This window comes from Taudactylus pleione, unplaced genomic scaffold (genome assembly GCF_031769625.1).
Source record: "Taudactylus pleione unplaced genomic scaffold, aTauple2 ptg000010l, whole genome shotgun sequence".
Taxonomy (NCBI): domain Eukaryota; kingdom Metazoa; phylum Chordata; class Amphibia; order Anura; family Myobatrachidae; genus Taudactylus; species Taudactylus pleione.
In genome coordinates, this window is record NW_028284413.1 from 8,252,069 (window position 1) to 8,264,310 (window position 12,242).

General features: G+C 50.0%; 1 pseudogene; it reads left to right on the forward strand.

Moving 5' to 3' along the window:
• Window positions 1-12,242, forward strand: part of LOC148542669 (deoxyribodipyrimidine photo-lyase-like) — a 48,503-nt pseudogene that overhangs the window by 30,266 nt on the left and 5,995 nt on the right.

Genomic DNA, 12,242 nt, shown 5'->3' on the forward strand with positions numbered 1-12,242 from the left:
TAAATAGTTTGGCAGGGGTCATGGCGGATCTTTCTTCTGAAGTAGCCGCTTCCCGTAGGGAACGGGAGGCTGCCAGAGATCTACCTAGCACATCTCACCCTTCTTTCCTAGCAACAGAACCAGCATGGGCTCAGAATTTAGTCCGCTCGGTGAATAGCCTTGCTCAGGTGATGGGTTCTGCGTCTAAAGCTCCTGAAGCTACGGTAAGTCGCTCATCTAAGAAGAGGGCTCTTCCGGCGGTTCTCCAGTCGGATGAGGATTCGGCAGCGGATCACTCGTCTCAGGAGGAAGGGGAGATGCTGGACGAATCAGACGTAGAGACTTACTCACAAGAACCTGAGGCAATGCAAGGTATTGATGCACTCATCCTAGCAGTAAGGGAAGTTCTTAAGATTTCTGGCCAGGAAGCTCCAGAATCGTTAGAAGACTCCTTATTTGCCAGGTCACAGAAGATGGCTGTCACATTCTCTCCAGTTGGACGAACAGATGACGGCAGCCTGGCAGAATCCGGACCGTAAATTCCAGATTCCTAAGCGTTTTTTCTCTCTTTACCCATTTCCTGTGGAAAATAGGAAGAGGTGGGAGACCCAGCCACCTGTGGATTCTTCGGTTTCTCGGTTGTCAAAGAAGACCACGTTACTTGTTCCAGGAGCTACTACATTGAAGGAAACCTCAGAGCGGAGATTAGAAACCACTTTGAAATCCATTTATACGGCCGCGGGTGCACTTCTCCGGCTGGCCTTGGTAGGATCTTGGGTCAACAAGGCTGTGGAAAAATGGGCGGAACAATTGACTGAGGGTCTTAGATCCAACACTCCGTGGGCAGATCTGATTACCTTGGCAGAACATATTCAGGAGTCTGCAGTATACTTAGGAGATGCCTCCAGAGATATCGGCCAGGTAGGCGCTAGGACTTCTGCTTCGGCGGTCTCTGCTCGCCGGGCACTTTGGCTTCGTGCCTGGCAAGCGGATGCTGAGTCAAAAAGAGCAGTGGAAGCTCTTCCTTTCACAGGCGATATTTTATTTGGTCCAGAGCTGGACAAGTGGATCTCGCTGGCCACTGGAGGTAAGAGTACTTTTCTACCTTCATCAGCACCTCCTCCGCGTCGCTCGTTTAGGGGACCTTCCTTTCGTTCCTTTCGAGCATCTGAAGATTTCAGGGACGAGCGCGAGGTTTGTCTTCAGCGGGGCGGGGAGGCCGTGCTAGAGGATGTCAAGCAAATAATGCCCGCCGTCCAGATCCCAAGCCAGCAGACAAGCCTGTGGCATGATGGGCTCCCATCCCATCTCGGAAATCCAAAGGTGGGGGCTCGTCTCCAGCGTTTCTCGGAGGTTTGGTGACGGACTTCTCCAGACACTTGGGTTCGGAATCTGGTATCTCAGGGATACAAGATCGAGTTCGCTTTCACTCCTCCTGGGCGTTATTTTACAACAGGTTTGCCCGTCGATCCCTTGAGGCAACTAATTTTGCGTCAAGCGATCGAGAAACTTTTGCTGGCCGAGGTTCTTGTGGTGGTTCCCACTGCACAAAGACAACAGGGGTTTTACTCAAACCTTTTTGTGTTTCCGAAACCGGATGGGTCAGTCAGACCCATTCTGAATCTGAAATCCTTGAACCAGTATCTTTCATTTCACAGGTTCAAGATGGAGTCTCTCCATTCTGTCATTGCGGGACTAGAGGCAGGAGAGTTTCTGGTGTCGATAGATATTAAGGACGCCTATCTGCATGTCCCAATTTGGGTTCCTCCCCAGGCTTTCCTCAGATTTGCCATCAGGGAAGCTCATTACCAGTTTCAGGCCCTGCCATTCGGTCTCTCATCAGCTCCCAGGGTATTCACCAAGGTGATGGCCATCATGGTGTCTCACTTGCGCTCTCGGGGGGTGACGATAGTTCCGTACCTAGACGATTTACTCATCAAGGCTCCGACAGCAGAAGTCCTTTTACACCAAGTGTCCCTTACACATCAGATTCTCATTCAACACGGATGGATTGTGAACTTCCAGAAGTCTCAGTTGATGCCGTCCCAGAGACTTCAGTTCCTAGGAATGATTCTAGACACTGTTCTGCTTCGTATATTCTTGCCAAGGGACAAGGCCATAGCCATACAGGAGCTGGTTTGTCTGGTGCTCAGACCCAGGAAAGTATCTGTGCATCTTTGCATCCGTCTCCTGGGAAAAATGGTGGCTTCCTTCGAGGCCATCCAATTCGGCAGATTTCACTCCAGAATTTTTCAACTGGATCTTCTGTCTCAATGGTCCGGGTCCCACCTACAGATGCATTGGCTGCTGCGTCTGTCTCCCCGGACCCGCATATCCTTGCTCTGGTGGCTTCGGACGGAGCATCTGTTAGCGGGTTGGCGATTCGGAATTTGGAATTGGACCTTGGTCACCACGGATGCCAGCCTCTGCGGATGGGGAGCGGTCTTTCTGGACAATTACTTACAGGGGCTTTGGTCACAGCAGGAGTCCCTCTTATAAATCAATGTTCTCGAACTGCGGGCAGTCTACAGAGCTTTGATACAGGCTGCTCCTCTGTTACGAGGACTTCCGTATCGGATTCAATCCGACAACGCCACGGCAGTGGCATACATAAATCACCAAGGAGGAACCCGCAGTCATCTGGCAATGAGAGAAGCCAGTCACATCCTTCTGTGGGCAGAAAGACACGTAGAGGTCATTTCCACAGTGTTTATTCCGGGAGTCGACAACTGGGAAGCAGACTACCTCAGTCGTCAGGATCTTCATCCCGGGGAGTGGTCCCTTCATCCCGAGGTCTTTCATCAACTGGTTTGCAGATGGGGGAAACCACAGATAGACCTGATGCCATCTCGGATGAATCATCAACTACCCCTTTACTGCTCCAGGACCATGGATCCGGCAGCGGTGGGAGCGGATGCCTTACTGATCCCTTGGCCGTACAGCCTTGTGTACCTGTTCCCACCGTTTCTGCTCCTCCCTCAGATTCTCAAGCAGATCAAACGAGAGTCATCCACCGTCATCCTAGTGGCTCCGGATTGGCCTCGTCGGGTTTTGTACTCCGATCTATTATTCCTTCTGGCAGACGAACCTTGGCCTCTTCCGCTACGATCGGACCTTCTACAACAGGGTCCATGTGTGTACCCGGATTTACGGCGGCTTTGTTTAATGGCGTGGCTATTGAGACCGCCATCCTAAGAAGCCATGGTGTTCCTAGGTCGGTCATTCCTACCATGCTTAGGGCTAGAAAACCGGTAACATCAGCGCATTATCATCGCATTTGGAGGGCTTATATCTCCTGGTGTGAAGGTCGTGGATCCTCCACTTCCTCTTTTCATTTACCACGTCTTCTTCTTTTTCTTCAAAAGGGCCTTGATGTGGGCTTACGCTTGGGATCGCTTAAAGTGCAGATTTCTGCTCTTTCTATTTTTTTCCAGCGTCGCCTAGCTCTGAATCCGGAGTTTCAGACCTTTTTTCAAGGGGTACTTAGAATTCAGCCCCCCTTTGTGCCACCCACGGCTCCTTGGGACCTGAATCTTGTTTTATCTTTTCTTTAGTCATCCACCTTTGAGCCTTTGCAGGAGGTGGAATTAAAGTATTTGACTTGGAAGATGATCCTTTTATTGGCCCTGGCTTCGGCCAGACGAGTGTCTGAACATGGAGCCTTGTCCTGCCGTTCCCCTTACTTGATTTTTCACGAAGATCGGGCGGAACTTCATACCCGCCCTTCCTTTTTGCCCAAGGTGGTCTCGGGTTTTCATCTGAATCAGCCAATTGTAGTGCCAGCGTTGTCGGACTCTTCTGGGGATTCTCACTCCTTGGATGTGGTTCGGGCACTTCGCATTTATGTGTCCCGTACTGAGGGGCTACGTAAATCAGAGGCTCTGCTCGTCCTTTATGATGCTAATCGGCGTGGCTGGCCTGCGTCTAAGCAAACTTCGGCCAGGTGGATTCGTCTGACTATTCGTCAGGCATATGTTGCTTCTGCTCGACCACCGCCGGTATCCATTTCTGCGCATTCTACATGCTCTGTGGGTACTTCTTGGGCGGCACGTAGAGGTGTCTCAGCTTCATAGCTTTGTAGGGCAGCGACGTGGTCTTCGGTTCATACTTTTGTACGTTTCTACAGATTTGACACTTTTGCGGCTTCTGCTTAAAATTTTGGTCGTAGTGTCTTGCAGAGCGTTCAGCACTCTCCCCCCCAGGAGGGTAGCTTTGGGACGTCCCCACTGTCATGAAGCTCCAGTGTCCCCTATTGGATGAAGGAGAAAACAGGATTTTGGTACTTACCGTTAAATCCGTTTCTCCAATTCCACAGGGGACACTGGACGCCCACCCAGTGCTTCTTGCCTGTTCTCAGTTACTTGTTCTGCTTCTGTTCTGTTGCAGTTTGGTCTGTTTTCGTTGTGTGACTGTTTATCCCTGCAGCCTGCTGTGATCTTGCAGTGTGTCAGTATGTTGGATTGTTTCTTTTCCTGTTCTCCTTCTCTGTTCTTCAGTCTGTTCTCCGTCTCCTCTCGGGCTCAGTTCTTTAAAACTGGGGCTGATGGGGCATAGAGGGGGAGGAGCCAGTCACACTCGTAGATTTTTAAAGTGCCAGGCTCAACTCAACCCACCGTCTATACCCCACTGTCATGAAGCTCCAGTGTCCCCTGTGGAATCGGAGAAATGGATTTAACGGTAAGTACCAAAATCCTGTTTTTACATATTTGTGAATGTTATTAATAGCTATTTTATCTAAAGTATGTTGTGTTAAGTGGCCCCGTTAACAGTAGGAATCGGAGTAGTTTGAAAAAAGTGTAAATAAACTACTACATTCATACTGATCTGCTGTAGTGTTTTTGGTCAGCCTATAGATTGGGATCAATGCTACTCCAGTCTGGAAGTGGATCGTACAGTTCTAGAAGTAGAATGGGCAAAACCGGGGGCAAAGGCAGGAATGAATATGCTCCAGACCTTTATATCAGGACCGCTGAAGTTTTTTAACGCAGACCGGAACAACCCGAACCAGAGGGCACTCAGCAACCTCTCTCCATGGTTTCACTTTGGTGAGTCATTAATACAATGAAGTGCAGAATTGTCATAGCCACTGTTGTGACAAACTTTTATCTGCATTCTCAATTTTATAGCTAGTGCATATATCTAATAGGTTTCTAAACCCTTCTTCCTATATACAGATATTGCATACCATGTCCTATAGTTTCCATGCTGAAAGACTTTGCAAACTAATATTTCTCCTACTCTTTCTCAGGCCAGCTGTCAGTGCAGCAAGCAATTCTTTAGGTGCAGAAGTATCGCAGCAAGTTCAAGGAATCTGTGGACAGTTTTTTGGAAGAAGCTGTAGTGAGACAAGAGCTGGCTGACAACTTCTGTTACTACAACAAAAACTATGACAAAGTAGAAGGTAGAGATTTAAATCCATCATAAAGTGAATTGCAACCATTTTTCGGCTTGCTCTACAATTAGGTGCTGGACTTACCGCAAGTTTTAAGCTCCCGGGTTAAGACCCTGGAGCTAATCAAATACTTACTGCGTTAAACCCCGATGGTGCACTTAATGCATATTTCTGTCCGCACCCTCCCACATTAAGTGCATCCTCTGGGCTTACCGCGGTCTTACTACACACTGTAACTGCATAGCTTCGGGCACTTAACTTTGAATCTATGACTTAACGTGTGTTAGCCGCGGGGCTTACCGCAGGATATAATTGAATAGCTCCTGGCACTTAACCCGGGAGCTAAAAGCCTGTTGAAAGTCTTGCAGCTAATTTTTTTTAACTGAATTATACTGTTTTCAAAGAATCAATTTATAGTGGTTTAACTGTTGTTTTTTTTTTTCTGGGTACTTTCAATTCTTGGCTTTAAGTTAGACTCCTCTCTCCCACTACCCCAATTGGCTTCCAGTGAATCCAGTGTTTGTGAATGCCCGATTGAGGTGGACACTATCTCAAATGCTGTGATGTGCAGCCTAGTTATTTTAAAACATTTTTAGGTATCCAGTCATTAATTGTTTTTATTTTCAGCAAGATCAGCATCTCTGCGGCTGCTGGGGACGCATGGAGGCTGAGGCGGTGCCCTAAGCAGTATGGGATCCTCTCCGTAGATAGACTCCCTTGCCATCAGACAAGGGGCCCCCGGTCCTGCTCCGGAGATGGCTGTTACAAAAGTGAGAAACCGTATTAAAGGCGCTGTGTCCTCTCTAGACTGGGGCCAATGCAGAGTATTGAGCCATTGGTGCTGACCTGCATTGCTGAACCAAATGGGAGGTCCTATCCTGTCCACCACTTTTTCTTTTGGCACACTTCCCATGAGATTGCCTGCCATAAAAGCTCCTCCCCCAAGAACTTGAGCTGGGTTTTACTCAGCTGAAGGTTGTGTTACTGGGTGTTGGCTCAGGGGAGCTTCCTCCATTTTACACTGCAGCATGTTCATGTTAGGGGAGAAGGGGGTGTTCTCCTGTGTGTGTATATAACAGTGTCTGGGCAGCAGGGTACATTCACTGGTTGGTGACTGGGGTGGGGATAGTGGACTGTTGATCTCCAGTCCAGATTTCCTGGGCAGCTGGTCTGCAAAGGAGAGCATCCCCAATAGGTGTTTTATTTACTTCTGTCTGTTTTTAAAGCTCTAAAGGCGGCTCAGGCCCTCTTGATGGGATAAGTGGTGAAAGATCACTTAATGCTACAGCAGAAGTGTATCTGAAACATCAGGGAGGCACCAAAGGAGCTAAATTCATGAGAGAGACAGGCTGGATAATGCACAGTGGAATATTCAGAGTCTTGCCGCAGTGTTCATCCCAGGCTAAGACAATTGGAAGGCCGATTACGACAGCAGACAGAACTTGCATCCCAGGGAGTGGTCACACCATCCTGGTGTTTTATGGACTTTGAACTTCAAAATGATAGGTTCAAAGTCATGTAAAAACTGTAATATTACAAACCTGTATGTGGTTTTACTAGGAAGTAGTTCACTATATTATTTTTTCTACTTCAGGGTCCATAGGGTATCCACAGGATAACTTGGGGTATAGGCGATGACGGCAGACATCGGGCACCTCAGAGTTCATTTTTCAGCCTCCCAGGATGCACTTGGGTCCCTCTCCTATACCTCGCCCCCAAGCCAAGGCAAATCAGTTTTGTAGGTGCCCGGCTCGGAGTCGGATCACCTCTTCAGTTTCTTCCAGCAGCTTTTGCTGCGATTAAATGATCGGGCTGCATGGACAAGCTAAATAGAGGTCCATGCTGCCACTCCTTCACCCCGCCGGGCCAGAATGCCGGTACTGATCCGGGGATGTTGGCGGGTACCAGGGTCTCAGCTAGCGGGGACCCCGGTATTCCAGACACTGGCCAGATTCACGGGGATTCAGGTAAGCAGCGGGAATCCGCGGTGGGTAACCGCCAATTCACAGTCTTATTTGTCCCTAGGCAGGGGGGCTCCAAGGGATCAGGCTGTGCGTAGAGCAAGGTATTGATCCTCCGCTTCCACTAGACCACCAGGGACAGCGGGCTACAGCAGTATGGAAAATGCTCCAGCTTCCCAGGGGTTAATAGCATGCGAGGGGTGCGTGCTTTCCCTGTCTCACAGGCGCCACCTCCCCCGCTGCACAGTGCCTTTCCACAGCGGTCTGGCGGGCTGTGGCAGCGTTCCTCCTCCGGGCCTGTCTCCTATCAGCTCCTCGGCGGCCATTTTCTAAGAGTGGCGAACGCTGCTGGATTCTGATACAGGGGGAATCGCGGTCCGAGTCCCCCGCATACCTCTCCTCCACTGAGATCAGTGTATGCAGCACTGTTTCCTACCAGGCTCTGTGTCTGCGTAGTCGATCATAGTGCTTGTAGTGTAGGTGATTTATTTCTGCATTGTATGTGACTAAATGCTAACGCTTACGGTGCGGTGCTGCAGGGTGCTTCTTGCCTCACAGTTCAAATGAAAAGTGTTTTTCTGTGTGGAGCATCACATACAGTACACATCATTTACACTCATCATGTCTGAGAGCAAACATGATTATTCTCCGCAGCTAAAACGTACCACATGCTCAGTACTGTTAGCGGAGGGTGATGTGAACACTGAGGGTTTGTCACATTTATATAAAATATGTATTTGTGAGAATTGGTATTGCACTCTGCCATATTTATGCAGTAAGGCCCTGATTCAGAGCCGGACGCTCTGACCAGAGCGCTCGCTCTGAATCAGGGCCCACCTCCATTAAAATGGAGCGTCCTCCTGGACGCTCGTATAGCTGTGGATCACCACCCACAGCATATACGAGCGTCCAACAAGATGGTCGCGATGGTCTTGACCATCGCGACCATCAGACTTACGAGTGAAACCCTGTGGTCTGGTTTCTCAACCGCAAGGCCAGGAGTGATTTTGGCTCTATCAGAGCCAAAATCACTCCCACTGACATCACTAGTGATGTCAGTGGGGCCGGCTTCAGACGGTAGGCGTTCCCATAGGAACGCCTCCGTCTGGCAGGCACGCCCCCGGCACGCCCACAAAAGGGGGCGTGCTGTCAATCAACATCGACAGCACACCCCCTTTGATGCGAGACTCCGAGCGAAGGAAAGTCCTTCGCTCGCCGGGTCTCCCTCCGTCGTGCGCATGCGCAGTGGGGAACATTGACCCACTTGCGAACGTACTGCCGCTCGCGAGTGGGTCTGAATGACCCCCTAAGTTCCTGCGGCTTGACAAGCATCAGACAGGACTAGTATTTTGCTTTACTACTATAATGTGTATATATGAATGTATATGTTATGTGGTCGCATTATACAAAGTGCATGCTGTGTGCTATTACCATGCGGTTGTGCCTGCAGGTATAACGTACACCTTGCTGCTCCACTCTAACTGTTACGAGGCAGGTACATGAGGAGAAACAGCTAATTCTCCCTCCCTGGTAGTTCACACAGTGTTCACAGTAGTGTCTCTCTCTCCCTCTCCCTCCCTTTGTACAGAGACTGACTACTACCTCCAGTCCATGTTGCAGGGATTTCCCTTGAGCCAACATGGGGCACGCTTTAGGTTGAATCCACATATTGCTACCTTTCGCCTAATCTTCGCTTCGGCGATGAAGTTTCGCGTGTATGCCCCGCTAGGTAGGCGGTCTGGGATTCGCCAAAGCGAAACTTTTTCACCTGCACGATACTTTTTTGCCAAAGCAAGACCTTTTCGCAAATGTGAGGTTTCGTGGGCGCAAAACTTTTATGTGTAAAGGGTGTTCTGCGGAATTCCCTTCGTCAGTGATATCACAGGAATGTTAGCTGCAGGCTATCCATTTCCTGTAGTTCATTACATGCCTAGTGAGTACTGCAACCTTGCCTATGTTCTCTCGAATGCTATGCATCGCAAAGTGGTACTTTGTTAGAAGTCCATATACTCCCTTACAGGGGGGGGCTTCCAGACCAGTTGTGACTAAGCTGGGTAGCCAGAGAATGGAACAGGGGGCAGATGCCTTGGATCCATATATGTTAATGAGGCAGCCTTGGTTATAGGTCTCCTCACTTCTAGAATTTCCTCGGTAGCAGTGGCGGCGCGCCGCTCCCTGTGGTGACGCTCATGGAGAGCTGATGCAGACTCCAAGAAAGGGTTGGAATGTTTACCCTTTTAATGGTGAGTTCCTATTTGGCCCTGATCTGGGAAAAAATTGTGAACACTTTGGCAGCAGCTAAATCCACATGTCTGCCATCAGCCCAAGTTCCTTCAGGGTCTGGGACTGTCCTTTTGGCCCTGTTGGGCCCAGGGTAAGTCCAGAGAACAGTCCTGACGGGACGGGCTTCCCCCTGGGGGACCCCAGGGTGGGAGGCCGACTTCTTCAGTTCGCCCAGTGCTGGTATCAGACTACTACAGACACTTGGGTAGGAGAAGTGGTCTCTAACAGGTACGCCCTCTCCTTACGCAGAAGTTCTCCCAGCCGGTTTTTCACCACAGGCCTTCAGTCAGTTCAAGACAAGGCCCTGGAATTCCAGAAAGTAGGGCACGCTATGCTCCAAGAGGGGGTTATAGTGCCTGTTTCGTTGCCTCTGAGAGGAACAGGGTTTTACATCCAACCCCTTTCTGGTTCTGACACCCAATGGCTCTTAACGACCTATTCTCAACCTCAAGTCCCTCAACAAGCCTTTGAGGGTCCCTTGGTTCAGGATGGGTACCCTGCGTTCCATCATATTGACTATGGAGCCTGGGGAGTTATATGTTGTCCTTGGACTTTCAGAATGCCTACTTGCATGTCCCAGTTGCTTTAGCTCACCAGCGGTTCCTCAGGTTCCCAGTGGTCAATCAACATTTCCAGTTTCAGATACTGCCCTTTGGCCTTTCCACGGCACCTCGGGTGTTTACCAAGGTCATGGCAGTTATGGCAGCCCACCTGCGGATGCAGGGAATCCGCCTGTTACCCTACCTGGACGACTTTCTGCTATTAGCAGGGTCTATGGGGGTACTTCAGGGCCATCTGCAACGGACAATATCTGTGTTGCAGAATCACGGCTGGCTGATGAACTGAAAGTGGTTCCTCACAGACAACGAAGGATCTTTGTGACAGAGGAAAAGATCTCTGCGTTACAGGCAAAGATTCCTATTTGTCTTCAGAGTTGCCGAGTGTCTCTTCACTCTGCAATGAGGTTACTTGGATCCATGGTGTTGAAGTACACCATGGTAGAATTTGCCCAGTTTCACTCCAGACGTCTGCAGAAGTTGATCTTCTCCAGATGGAATGGGTTGCATCGGATAAAGACACTGACAATGGTGCTTTCTCCAGAGATACGGCTGTTTCTGGCCTGGTGGCTACAGATGTCCCACCTCAACAAGGGATGCCCCTCCTGATGACTGACGCCAGTCTCCGAGGTTGGGGGGCTGTGACAGGTCCACACTTCTTTAGGGAAGGTGGCCGACAGCAGAATCTGCTCTTCCAATCAACATATTGGTACTTCGAGCGGTATTCAGAGCTCTTCAGCAAACTAGACTAGTTCTTCACGGAAATCCCGTGCAAGTCCAGCCAGACTACGCCACCACATTGGCTTACATAAATCGCCAAAGAGTAACCAGAAGTCAGGCGGCCCTGACACAGGTGTCCCGCATTCTGGCTTGGGCGGAAGGCAATCTCCCAAGCCGTCTCGGCAGTTTTCATACCAGGAGTCCTCAACTGGGAAGCAGACTTCCTCAGCCATCAGGACGTGCATCCAGGGGAATGGTCTCTAAGCCAGGAGGTGTTTTAATTCGTAGTGAACAAGTGGGGCCTTCCAGAGATAAACCTCATGGTCTCCTGACTGTGTACAGGTCAACAACAAGAGACGAGGAGGCTCTTCTGGTAGACGCTTTGTCGGTCCGGTAGACCTTCCAGTTTGAATACCTCTTCCCTCCATTCTCCCTTCTTCCTCAAGTACTTTGGAAGTTCAAGTAAGAAGGAGGTACGCTCCTGTTGATAGCTCCAGCGTGGCCCAGACGTCACTGGTACTCAGATCTCCGGAGTCTCTCCATAGACGCTCCGATGCTGTTGCCTTAACGTCTGGACCTATTGTCTCAAGGTCCTTGTCATTACTCGGATCTGGGTCATCTGGCTTTGACGGCGTGGCTGTTGAGACAGCCCTTTTAAGGTCATGGTGTTTTTCTAGCTCTGTAGTTAATACCATGCTCAGAGCTCGGAAGCCGGCTTCTGCAAGAATTTCTTTGAATGGTGTTGCCCTAGAGGCTATGATCCTCAGGTGTTTGGGATATCCAGGGTTTTGGCTTTCCTACAGGCGGGTTTAGATCATGGTCTTCACCTTGCTTCCCTGAAGGTGCAAGTTTCTGCCCTGTCAGTGTGGTTTCAACGTAGGATTGCTACTCTTCCTGATGTCCGCACCATTATGCAAGGTGTACTTTGTATTCAGCCTCCCTTTGGGCCTGATTCAGAGCTGAACGCTCTGAGCAGAACGCTCGCTCTGAATCAGGGCCCTCCTCCATGAAAATGGAGCGGCCTCCTGGCCGCTCGCATAGCTGTGGGTGATCACACACAGCATATGCGAGCGCCCAAAAAGATGGTCGCGATGGTCTTGACCATCGCGACCATCGGACTTGCAACGGAGACCCTGCGGTAGGGTCTCCCTGCCACAAGCCCTGGAGTGATTTTTTCTCTATCAGAGCCAAAATCACTCCCACTGACATCACTAGTGATGTCAGTGGGGCCGGCTTCAGACGGTAGGCGTTCCCATGGGAACGCCTGCCGTTTCGGGGAGGCCCCACTGACATCACTAGTGACAGAGCCAGAAGCTCTCCGGGGCTTATGACAAGTGAGACCCTACCCTA